The sequence below is a fragment of the Limulus polyphemus genome, unplaced genomic scaffold (assembly GCF_000517525.1).
Source record: "Limulus polyphemus unplaced genomic scaffold, Limulus_polyphemus-2.1.2 Scaffold588, whole genome shotgun sequence".
Lineage (NCBI taxonomy): Eukaryota > Metazoa > Arthropoda > Merostomata > Xiphosura > Limulidae > Limulus > Limulus polyphemus.
This window is the reverse complement of record NW_013666198.1, coordinates 331,322-343,672: the sequence shown is the minus strand read 5'-3', so window position 1 is coordinate 343,672 and position 12,351 is coordinate 331,322. Positions and strand designations below refer to the sequence as shown.

The 12,351-nt window shown below is 34.4% G+C and overlaps 1 pseudogene; it reads right to left on the bottom strand.

Annotated features, from left to right (window-relative positions):
* Positions 1 to 8,412: 8,412 nt before the first annotated feature.
* The window catches only part of LOC106459291, a 98,192-nt pseudogene continuing 94,253 nt past the window's right edge, over positions 8,413 to 12,351 (bottom strand).

The following is a 12,351-nucleotide window of genomic DNA, read 5'->3' as shown; positions in this document are numbered from 1 at the left end:
TAATTGGCTAGTTGTGTATGATGTACATCACAGTGAGTAGTAAGCTACTCAGTATTTGGCTTGTTGCCTGTAATCTATGCTACTTGGGGTTTGTAAGGTACCCAGTAATTGGCTAGTTGTCTATGAGGTACATCACAGTGAGTTGTAAGCTACTTGGTATTTGACTAGTTGCCTGTAATCTATGTTACTTGGGGTTTGTAAGGTACCCAGTAATTGGCTAGTTGTCTATGATGTACATCACGAGGAATAGTAAGCTACTTGGTATTTGGCGAGTTGCCTATGATCTATGTTACTTGGGGTTTGTAAGGTACCTAGTAATTGGCTAGTTGTCTATGATGTACATCACGGTGAGTAGCGATTGTTCAACCTATAATTTAATTTTGTTATTTTAGTCGCCTATGCGGTTTTAACTGTATTTGTTTTTCAGTAAAATCAGAACATTATTATGATATTTAGTTACAATTCTCTTGTTATTTTAAATTAATTTCCCTTGACATAACGTGAAAAGCTTCTTTTTTTTTCGCTTCAAAACATATTGAGTTATGAAAATACCTTGTTTATTTAAACTGGTGAGCTTTATTTTTGTATCTGTTTTTAAGAAGAAAAATATGTATTTCGTATTATTTTAATTTACATTAGGAATGGAAGAAGTGAACAAGTATGTCAGTATATTTATTGCATTTCTAGAAATATGAAATGACATGTTGAAAATACAGACAAGTTAGCAGTACAGTAAGCATGCATCATCAACTGAATTTGTACAATTCTAGAAATAATGACAATAATATGTATCGTGCACAACTTCGTGGTGTAATTGCAAGTGGTTTAAACTTTAAAGCACATAAAATATAGCATAATGTACAATGAAATTGCTTTTTTTAAACCTTCATTATATGTTTATCATTACTAACTGCTGAAAACGATTCTTGTCACTTTTGTCCGATCATCAACGTGAATAAGAATAAACACTAAAAGCATAATTTTCCAAATAATAATTCTTTTTCAGCGTGTAAGAGAGGCTCAGGTGAACGATTTCTTCTCTGACTGACGTTTATTTGTGTTTCGTAGATTATCCGCAAGGAGACAAATCTCGTCATTGTTCAAAGACAAGGTCACGTGATGTTTCAGTTCACGTTTATCTCCAACTATCACTTGTCATTGTTTATTGAACATATTTTAAGTGACAATTACTGTTTGTTTACCTTTTTCTTTATTTTGAAAACAAAGGAAAGAAAATTGCAAAATTTAAGCCACCTGAATAAAATATTAAAAGGAAAGCAATTTGATTCGTGTCAAATTATTAAGACCTTGACTAATGGGCGTGATTTCGATTGTAGGCCATCAGGGATCACCATAAAAATCGAAATTATTAAATTAATCAAAATTCATTTGATGATATTAGAAATATTACAATTGTGGAAGATAAATTGTTATAGTTATATGTGTACATTAAGTACAAGATTTGTTTAATTAAAAACATGCAAACGGCCCTAGCAGCTAATAATGATTATATCTTACTTTGTTATGAATTTTAACATGTAGAAAAGAACGATTTAATAGAAGGTGATGGATTTGGAAACTGAAGTTAAAAAAAATGCGGTTTCAGAATCATATTTATATCTTTATCAGTTACATTTTTTAAACTTAATTCAATATTGTTACAAGGCTTATAAAAATGCAACATTATTAATATTGACCAAATAGAACTCACTTTTGGTTTCATTATTATCCTAAATAATCTAGAAAAACTAATAATATTTCCATATAGATAAAAATGACACTGTAAGGCTGCGAGCGACGCATTAAAAATTGGATTTCTTGTTAATTTTTGTTTCAGAGCAAAGCTACACAAGAACCATCTGCGCTGTGTCCACCGCGGATATCGAACACCGATGTTTAGCATTATAAGCCCACAATCATATTACCGAGTCACCGGGGAGTGGGGAGCATTACTTGGATTAGATTCTTTGCGAGCTGAACAAATGAAATTCTTTCAATTTGAATCTAAATTTCATGCATGAAATTCAATACAGATGAAAAATAGTTTGGTCACTTATACTTGGGAATTTAAATATTGTATTTTTTTTTATTACCTCGTAAAGTTTTGAAAACCACAAATGTTGCCCTTAATAAATCGTAATTGGCAATCAATAATCAAATAACTTATTTTAATGAAGCAGTAATATTATAGGTAAAGAACCTAAGAAAATCCTTAATAAAAACTGTTAGTAACGACATCAGTTTTTTACATTATTCTATCATTTGTTTCAGAAAAAGTCACTTATTTTATTAGAAGTTACAGCTTTTACAGAGAACAAGAATAGTTTTAAAACAGGCTCGATCACTGGTGCGATCATTCTCAAGTACAGAAGTTTTAACGGTAAAGAAGGTTTTAGTTAAAACTTGTGTTCTTGAGAATGATCATACTAGTGATGGGAAAGTCGTACCTTGTTTTATAATTATTCTTCCTTACTGTAAAGGTTGTAACTTGTAATAAAATAATATTTATAATTAGTAAATAAGCTCAAAACGAAACTATTAAACAATCACTTGTTTGAAGTTCATGCAGTTGTACACTGAAGAGAAAAAGAACACTTGTGGCTGCGATTTACATAAATCAATTCTATCCTGTGGATTAGCGAGGTACTCTGATATTGTGTTTGAAAGTTAGAACCTCAAGGGAGTCTTCTATGCAATCATACAATCTAAAGAAAACACGTTTTTTGCCGCATGTTGATTGAATAAGGGAACGACGAGGTTAATGACCTATTAGTAGCTCCTCTTTAAACCATTTTTCCGGTTTGGATCAAGTGGAAAGATCATTGTTTTGTTTAAACATCATAGACATTCTTGCTTTCATTAAAACAAAAATAAACACACCTGTGTTTCTAAGTTTAACATTATTGTAGTCAGATGTTTTGAAATTTAAAAATCTGCGACAACTACTTTTAATTTTGTAATTGCTGTTTTATTAGGGCATGAGACAACTACTTTTAATTTTGTCAATGTAATTGCTGTTTTATTAGGGCATTTTGTTTAATATTTAGAAGCGTATGTCATTATCTTTATAAGATCTTATTTTGTTAAACGATTCCATGTTATTAAATGATCTATTTCTCTGGTTTTTATCATTACTTCTGACGTTTAAGTACTGTTTTTCACCATTTCAATGTACCATCCCTTCGAACACTTTATCTCCGGATCAAATCGCGAGGTATGGAATGAATTGTGTTTTCTGCAAGAATATCTTACAATCATTTAATTTAGCTACTCATAAATGTCATTCTCTAAAGCAGAATTTGCAGATTTTTGTCCAATAAGAATAGTGACAAAAGAAGAAGAAAGACTCATACGCATGTTCATTCCAATACTTTACTTTTATGGCGATGTGTATATTAATTCAAACAAGAGTTTTCAAAACAATTAATTTTGAACTAAAGTTAATAGTTATTAGATCATGATACATGATAAATGAATGTTTAAAACTAGAGCTTGCCTTACTAAGGGGATTTCTCCTTCTGGAGTTTAGTTATGCCTACTAAAGTAGCTCCTCTTTAAACCATTTTTCCGGTTTGGATCAAGTGGAAAGATCATTGTTTTGTTTAAACATCATAGACATTCTTGCTTTCATTAAAACAAAAATTCATCACAATTTTTGATGTATGAAGAAAATATATATCAATGTTCTTTCCTTAAATATATGATTTTTGGCTAGTAATAGTTATCCTTTAACCAGTTTATTACAAATAAAGCAAGAAAAAAAGCCTATTATTTCATATTATTTATTTATATAAAAGTTAGGTGTATATATTTAGACGTTTTTCTGATACTATATTCTACTAGAACTGTTTGTAGCAACGTTTCCTTCTCTCACAAGAAACGCATGGACTACTAGTTATCGATTGGAATTAATCTCGGCGACTCCTGCCGCCCATTATACAGCGGTATCTCCTCCAGGAACTGAGAAGCTGTTAAATCTAATAACGAATGTAGCGACGGGTCTTAGAAGTCCTCGGTGTGGTGAGGGCTGTTGAAACTGGAGCAATCTGTTACTTGATATACGAACATTGAGCTTTTATTGCAGATCTAGTAACTCCCATCCCATTCTGAAGCATAATACTAACAACTCTTCACTCTAACTCTAAGCCAGTCACGTTCTTACTAAAATCAAAGCATTTGACAAAGAGGATAGACCAACCTGGAATTTAAATCCTACATGAAAGAAATGTTTTAAACGCTGTTAACTTTTTGAAAGGTGATTTTTTTAAGGATATACAATTCCTTACACTGAAAAGGCCTAGTTCATTACTACAAAACTTGTTGATCAGCAGAGAAGAAGAGGAAAGCCAGTAAAAAAAGTAAAATTCGCACAACATGTCATGATAGGCATTTTCTCTTTTCTGTTTCCATTCTTTTTTTTTGGCTACAACAGTTAAAATGTTATTGTGTACGAGTCTCAAATGAAACAACATTATACAAGACATTAATAGTAAAAAGTTAAATGTATTTTTGTTCGAAGGTCGAACCAGCATCGATATAAAATCCACGAAAACTTAACTATCAAATGGCGTATGACTCTCCATAATACACAACCACAGCAACTGTATTAGTTTCCAAATGGCGTATGACTTTCCATAATACACAACCACACCCATTTTCCAAAATAAGCAACAACGAGTAAAAAAAAGAAGCCGATTAGTATACTTAATTAATCACTTAGAACATAGAGATAATTTAAAATTCACGAAACGAGTTGTTAACATAGAAACATCTGCATGATTAATTATTCTTTGCAGTTTTAATTCTATATATACAAGTTTTAAAAACATCTCACACTAAATATTTGCTCTTCCCACATTATCATTCACGATAATAAAGTCATATATTATAGTTTAGGTAAACAATTCTAGTGAGGTCTTGGTTCTATCACGTTACTGTTTATATCTAGGTTTATCACCCTACGAGCACCAATACAGTGACATATCAACCATTACCTTCTGAAGACTTTCTTTTCTCACACAGAATCACAACGTTGCTCTATCAGTAGTTCCCGGTTTAATATCTTCCATATATATATAAGCAAGAGAGATGCCACTGCTTTTCTCCTTGAATAATTCAATAAATAGTACCGTAGGCTTTCTTGAAAAAAATCAAGCACGATGATGTTTCTAAACGTAAGTTAATGCAGTTTTCAGACAATTTAACAAATTATTGAAACGTTCACAGGACTATGTTATCACGATAACATGTTATGCAAGTCTTACGCGTTTTGCAGTGAATCAGCGGTGATTTACAACGCTAAAATCTGGGGTTTGACTCCCGTGGTGGACAAAGTGGCGATAGCTTATTACGTAGCTTTGCTGCCTAAACAAACATAAAACTACTTGTACTGATCTCAACACGTTGTTTCTCATGTAACTTTGCTGCCTAAACAAACACAAAACTACTTGTACTGATCTCAACACGTTGTTTCTCATGTAACTTTGCTGCCTAAACAAACACAAAACTACTTGTACTGATCTCAACACGTTGTTTCTCATGTAACTTTGCTGCCTAAACAAACACAAAACTACTTGTACTGATCTCAACACGTTGTTTCTCATGACTTTTTTTTTTTAAAGAATCAAGTAGGATTTTTTATGTTATTCTTCATCGAGTTTGGGAATTTTTCAATCAATTCTAATATCATGTAATTTGAGTGGGTAATGACCTCTCTCGTCATTCAAACTTAAAATAAGAACAAAGTAATAGAAAAAATATAAAGACAACTTGTTTTTAAGTAATAATGCACCTTTATGAAGCACATTAATCCTATCTCTGTTTACGACTGCCCTATATAACAGCATGTAAAACAGCACAGATAGTAAGATAACAGTGCTCAGTATTTATATTCTGTGAGTATGGAAACAATAAACAGATTTATGTAAAATAACACGTCATTTATAAGTCTGATTATCAATACAATTTGAACAATGAACAAACAATAAGTTTTATACGAATTGATTACAGGAATGTTTTTAGCAGTACACACGTGCCATACAGTGAAACCATTATAATGGTTTTTTTTCTTACGTTTAACGTTGATGTAACTATAAGTGGTATACTGTAAAATCAGAAGAGAAATAGAGACAAGTGTCAAACATTAGAGTGGAATACATTCAACAACTAGTATCACAAGAACATTAAAATATTGCCCAAAAGTAATTAGTTTGATTCAAAGGAGTTTTAAAACATTTACTTTTTTCCACTGAAGTTCAGATAAGTTTAAGTTTACTCGTTTCACGAACACCAGTAATTTTAAAAACATACACATTTTAAACAAATTCCTTTGCCTTTCATTTTCTATAGATAAATATCTGGCTAATTTCGGAGAAAATTGCAAAAGATCAAGGATGTGGTGTAAGAGAACACGAAAGACATAGAAACAGGCACTGGAAGAAGAAATCTTGATGTACAAGAATACATAACATTTACAAGAACACATTTAGCACTAGAACTATGTATGTAACACACAAACCAATACATACAAACATGAAGAATTAAGCTAATATATTCTCAGAAATGCGTGAATAAGTAATCTATTTAATGGAAGTGAAATTTTATGTTAACTTAATGGTAAGTTGAAAAAAGTGTTCGTTTCTTACTTAGATCAAGTTATAAAATACCTACTCACTTTGTTTCCAGTGAGATAGGAAGTTAAAACCATTGAATAAATTAAAGCACGTAAGAATAAAAAGAACATCGTAAAGTAATACGACTGTTACGAACTTCCAACATACGGTATGCTTAATGCCATCACAATGGGTGTTTTCAAAGGATTTTTTTAACTTTGGTCGTGATTTGGTTAAATAAATAAACGATCAATAACTATTAGCAACCCAAAGGGACAAAACTGAGAATGCAGTCTAGCATGTATTAAGAAATGCTTCGGTAGTGTAAACCCGAATCTCGCTATAAATATATAAAATAAGATACAAAACAGAAAACTTTATGAGTCAGGATGAATGTTAACCGAGTTATATCTTCATACACAATAGTTAATAATTTAAATAGTTTATAATAAAATGTTTCGAACAGGAGAAATGCGAATCCGAGACTGGCCTCTAAAACTAGTGGCTCAAGTCGCTGCCTGAGCAACCGATTGTTAGAATATATGAGTTTTTCTTGTTCTTCTTTTTCAGAGGAAGTGTAGTAACCGTATGGAAATGTGAAGATTTTTAATCATGGTAACAGTTACTGGGGAAAAAAGGCGACAAACATTACCAGGAAATGATGGAACCACACTAAGTTATAGAAACAATAAATATGTCCAGTCAAGTCCACAATTTCTGTAAAAAGAAATGACGTTGTGAACAGGAGTATCGAGAGCCAGCACGAGCCCCGGGGCAAACATCCTCGCTAGGCCTCCTTTCTCTGTCTTTTTTAACATTTTAAAGAACTTATTAAAAATAAGATCCCAAATTAGGACAGCAACGAGCTCATAAACAAAGCAAAATCATAGCTGCTGCCGTGTTTAGCTCACAGTATAAGTGTAAAAAACGTTAATGAAATAATAACAAATATCTATTAAATTTATGAAGTAATAAATACATATTAATTATTACTCAAATTATTATTTCAATCATTCTTAATGTATCAAGTGTCTATATGCAAAGAAAAGCCAAAACTATGATTTTTATTATTAAATGACGATATAGCCTAAAAGTACTTTGCGGGCTTTACGACATAACCCCAGGTTTAATTCGCCCGGTCCCTTTGAACCCCCCCCCCCCACACACACACACATAAACACGGGCCTGGTTGTGAATTAAATATTATTCTAAATTCTGAAAACATTCTTGCATGAAGTTATTATTATTTTAATCTAAAGAGAATTAGCAAGAAAGTTTGAAATATTTCAAATATTAAAAAAGATCCTTGCAAAGTGGTATTTGTGTTCTTTGCATGATTAATTAAAATAGAAACTTCTTGCCAAAGATGCTATAATACTACTGTTCATCAAGTGCCACTAATATTTGTAATCTGCACACGTGTAGTTAAAATCAGACAAATGAAACATTCTTGCCAAAGGTACTGCTGTATACGATATTTCTTTGGCAAGCACTAATACTTGTTAGCTGTATATCCTTAGTTTAATCTAGATAAACTAAAGACATTACTGTGTTCGCATAAAGAAGTTCAATTACCCCAAGTTGTCATAGCTGTATTTTATTCACTCTTGTACTTTAAATCTAATGACTAGTCCACACTTTTTTATTAAAAATCTTTACAATATTTTTACTTTTTTTTGTTGGAAAAAAATTAGTGGATGTTTTCGCACACTCGACATAAATATTTAGTAATCATGCGTAACGTTTTTTTTATTAAGATGAAGTGTTACAAGCCTAAACAAATTATACGCTTCTGGAAAAACGTTAAAAAAAAAAAGGTGAATTCAGGAGCTTCATCACTAGAACCTCATGAAGGTTAAATGTAAAACTCGTGGTAGAAAATCATATGAATAAAAAACGTTCGAACTCACTATATTATACAAACATGAGTCGCACTCTATCAGCCTACATATCATAACAGCGTAGGCAAAAATCTATAAAATGGCGGTGATACTTTTTGAAGAAAAAAAGGAAATGAGTGACCAACTTATACTAGGGGGTACGAGGGTATGTTTCCTCGGAAAATTATTGTATTTTTTATTGAAAATGATGCGTTTTGTTGGTATTTGAGGCTGTTTTTACATCTTTTATAGATATATAAGTACAATTTATGGGTACACCCTCCCCACTACCACTACCACCCTGCTTACGCGCTAAAATCAGCCACTGATAATACGTTAAGGGTTAGAATATTGGCCTCTGTCATTTGGTAAATGAACAGTGATTCCAGGAAATCATAACTTGTATCATAACTAGGTCAAGATCGTCTCTCTAGTTATCCTACATATTTGGAAACAGGTCGAATTTTTATTCCATTCAAATTCCTTTATCGAAACTTTCCCAAAGTGAGAGGAATTAAATATAATTCCCTAGGGTCGATGTCTTGTATTAAATGATTCATTCTTTACCTTAATCTTTTCATTATCAAAATTGGATTAATTTCGTTAGGATTTTTAAAATTCATAATATTTCATTTACTTAAACGAAATCATTTTTTTTTTAAATCAGAAGATACAGCAAAGTCAACAAATTACATGGTTTACGTTTATCACAGTATTCTTTCCAGCGTCCATGCAGTAAACTATCGTGTTATTCTTGTCGCGGTTCTTCTTTGTCGATTAGAGGTTCCTTCTCCTTAGCAGTCGTTATTCCTGAATGTTTATTCTCCTGTATATCAATTTCCCGTTTGGAACTTGCTAAAGATCCAGTTGCATTCGCTTGAGTACTCGGTTTATCATATGATTTACAGTCCATGTTAATGTAAATATCATCCAAGTCGGACTCAGAATCTCTCCCTTCAAGTGCTCCGTGAAGCAGCCTTGGAGATGGCGGGCTCCACTCTGGGGAGTAGTCAGGAGAATGTTGATGAATTATAACTTCACTTCTAGAACACGGCAAGTTTTTCGCAGGACCTGCTTTCAAGTAACACTGACTTCTTACTTTTAGTTCTTCGATTTTTCTGGTGCTTTGACTAGACAGAGACCTTAATAAAGCTGGAAGGCTTTTCAACGATAGCTTTTTTAGTGAATTATCGGATGCTACTTTACGGCTAGGAGTCAACTTGTTAACCCTACCAATACTGGTCATGCTCTTAGATTTACTGTTGGAAACATTATCAGGATTGACGTGGAGACGAGAAGGGTCGTAGACACTGTCAGTGCTTCCACGAAGCATTCCTTGGCTTTGTAGCAAGTTCTCGTTGGCATTTTGGTGTAGCCACTTGTAAACATTTCTCTCGTTAGCGCGAACATTATCATGTTCATTATCATTATCATTTTTTTTAATAGCAATGTGAGGATGAAATGAGGCGTCTTTGTTTTGATCCTCTTGAGTGAACGAATCGGGAATGGATGTGTCGTTAGTGTTTGATGAATCAACCTTATGATCTCCTGTGGATTGGTCACTAGAAACAATAACATGTTCATCTTTATACATAGAGATGTCGCTGCTGTCTTCATGACTGGTTTCTGCTAACCTGTTATAGAAACAGTTAAATTTCTCCTCCAGTTCTTTACTTTTGAAGGACAATGGTGGACTTCGATCCTTCCTAGAACAGCTTGGACATAAAACTCCTTGTCGTAATGGCAGAAAGGGTGAAGATTTTTGTAGGAGTTTCGTAGCGGATCCTCTGACTATTTGCCTTTTATTACATGTATTGTCCACCGCCGCCTGGCGGCAGAGTCGTGGTTTATCACGGGATATGCTCATCACATCACGCATTAGACAAGACAGAGGTTCTCCATCAATAGGCATTTTTTCTCTAACACTTCCTAAAGGTCGCCCAAGATGGCCGCTTTCTGTAGGTCCCTGACGTTCTCGGAAGTTGAGTAGCGCTGGCCGAGGATTTGAGGAGTCACTACTAACGCTTGATCGAGAAATTCGGAAGGTAGATGTAGAGGAGTCTTGTCTACTGCAGGACATGTTAGAATCTTGGGAAAATTTCCGATTAAGATTGGGGCGTTCACCCCGTTCTAGAAGTCGCAGTGGGATGTTGCCTTGTCTCCAACTGTCTGATCGGGAGGAGAAGTTCTCACTGGAAATGCTTGCTGCTCGTTTTGTTCCACGTTCCATGTTTTTCTGGATTTGTGCGATAGCGTATGTATAGTCATTACTTTCGGATTCTACCGGCTGGTCTTGGCACATTAAATACCTCATAGCCACTCGCTTCCACCGCTTTCTTCTCCCTAACAATGTGGCTCCGTCAGTAGCCATATGAGCACCACAATGGCAAGGTGGTAGATCATTTCCGCCGCTCTTTCTTTCAACTGCAGAGTTTGTGTTGGCTGGTGTTTGTCTGTTTGAGAAGTTGGAGCTGTGACGACATCGGCCAATTCCACGCGTTACCCGAGATTCTTCTATTCTCTTGCAGATCAATACACAATCCTTCTTAAACTGCTTAGTGAAGATAGCATACAGAAACGGATTGGCACAGCTGTTGAATGGCAGAACAAATATGGTGAATACTTTGGCTTCCTCCAAAGATATCAGATTCAGACCCGACACAGCAGAAAGGGAGAAAAATGCGATTGGTGCCCAACAGATGAAGTCTGTAAAGACGAGTAGAGCCATTCTCTTGGCAATGCGCGAGTCATTGGAATTCCAGGCATGGGATCCTCTGATGGCACAGTACATCTTCAGGTAGCATCCCATTAGGATGAGAAATGCGACGCCGTTAACAAGAATCAGAAACACAACGTAACCCAGAGACACTGCCGGCTCGGTCTCAAACGGTAGACAAACAGCAAACTTTTTGTAGTCACTCACCCCGAGCAAAGGCATTAAAGCCATGATCAGAGCAAACACCCACCCACAGATCATGATGTAGCCAGCGTGTTTCAGAGACAGACGCTTGTTGAGGTGCATCGCATGAGTGATTGCGTAATTTCTTTCGAGCGTGATCACAGACAAGGTGTATACTGACAGTTCGCTGCTCAAAACTCCCAGGAATCCAGCAACCTGGCAGCCAGCCGAGGTTTGCCAGGCGATAGCGAAGACCTGTAAAAATAAAGATGCGTTAGATAGTCGCGGCTAGACGTAACAGTGGAATCATACGCTTCCTTATAGCAGTATATCATTCCAGTTGACTGAAATGATTGTTTTTTTTTTATCTTGTAGTTATCTGTTACTATCACAGTGAATATTTTTATTCTTGACATCAGTAGGCAGCGTACACGTGTCATAAGTAGCTACACAAAGCATTGGATCTACATGAAGGTTGTTTGGCCCAATAGTTGACCATACGTTTTATCTAATACAGTGTTTTTAACCATATTTTTCTATTCTCTATTTTGATAGGTTACTAACGACTGACATAGCTTTATTTTTATTCCAGACATATAATAAATACTGTAAATCCTCGTAAGTAGAGAAATGGGTTTTTACGTTAATTTGATACAATATTCAAAACGATATATATATTTCTTTTTTATTTTGAAAGTTATGAAATGACTAACACTTCCAGCAGAAACAATGTTTATCAAAAAAGTAACAATAAAATAACCCTCCTCCTATTTGTTCGTTTCGGATATTCGAGCATAGCTGTAGAAGGGCTATATGTACTAACTGCACATACTTTTGAAATGATACAACACCCACCGTCAACTCTTGGGCTACTCTAATTGAAAAGAGGGAATCTACCTCAACGCTAAAAGTGAATGCCCTCAAAGATACAAAACTGGAACCATCCACGCCCTCATCCACC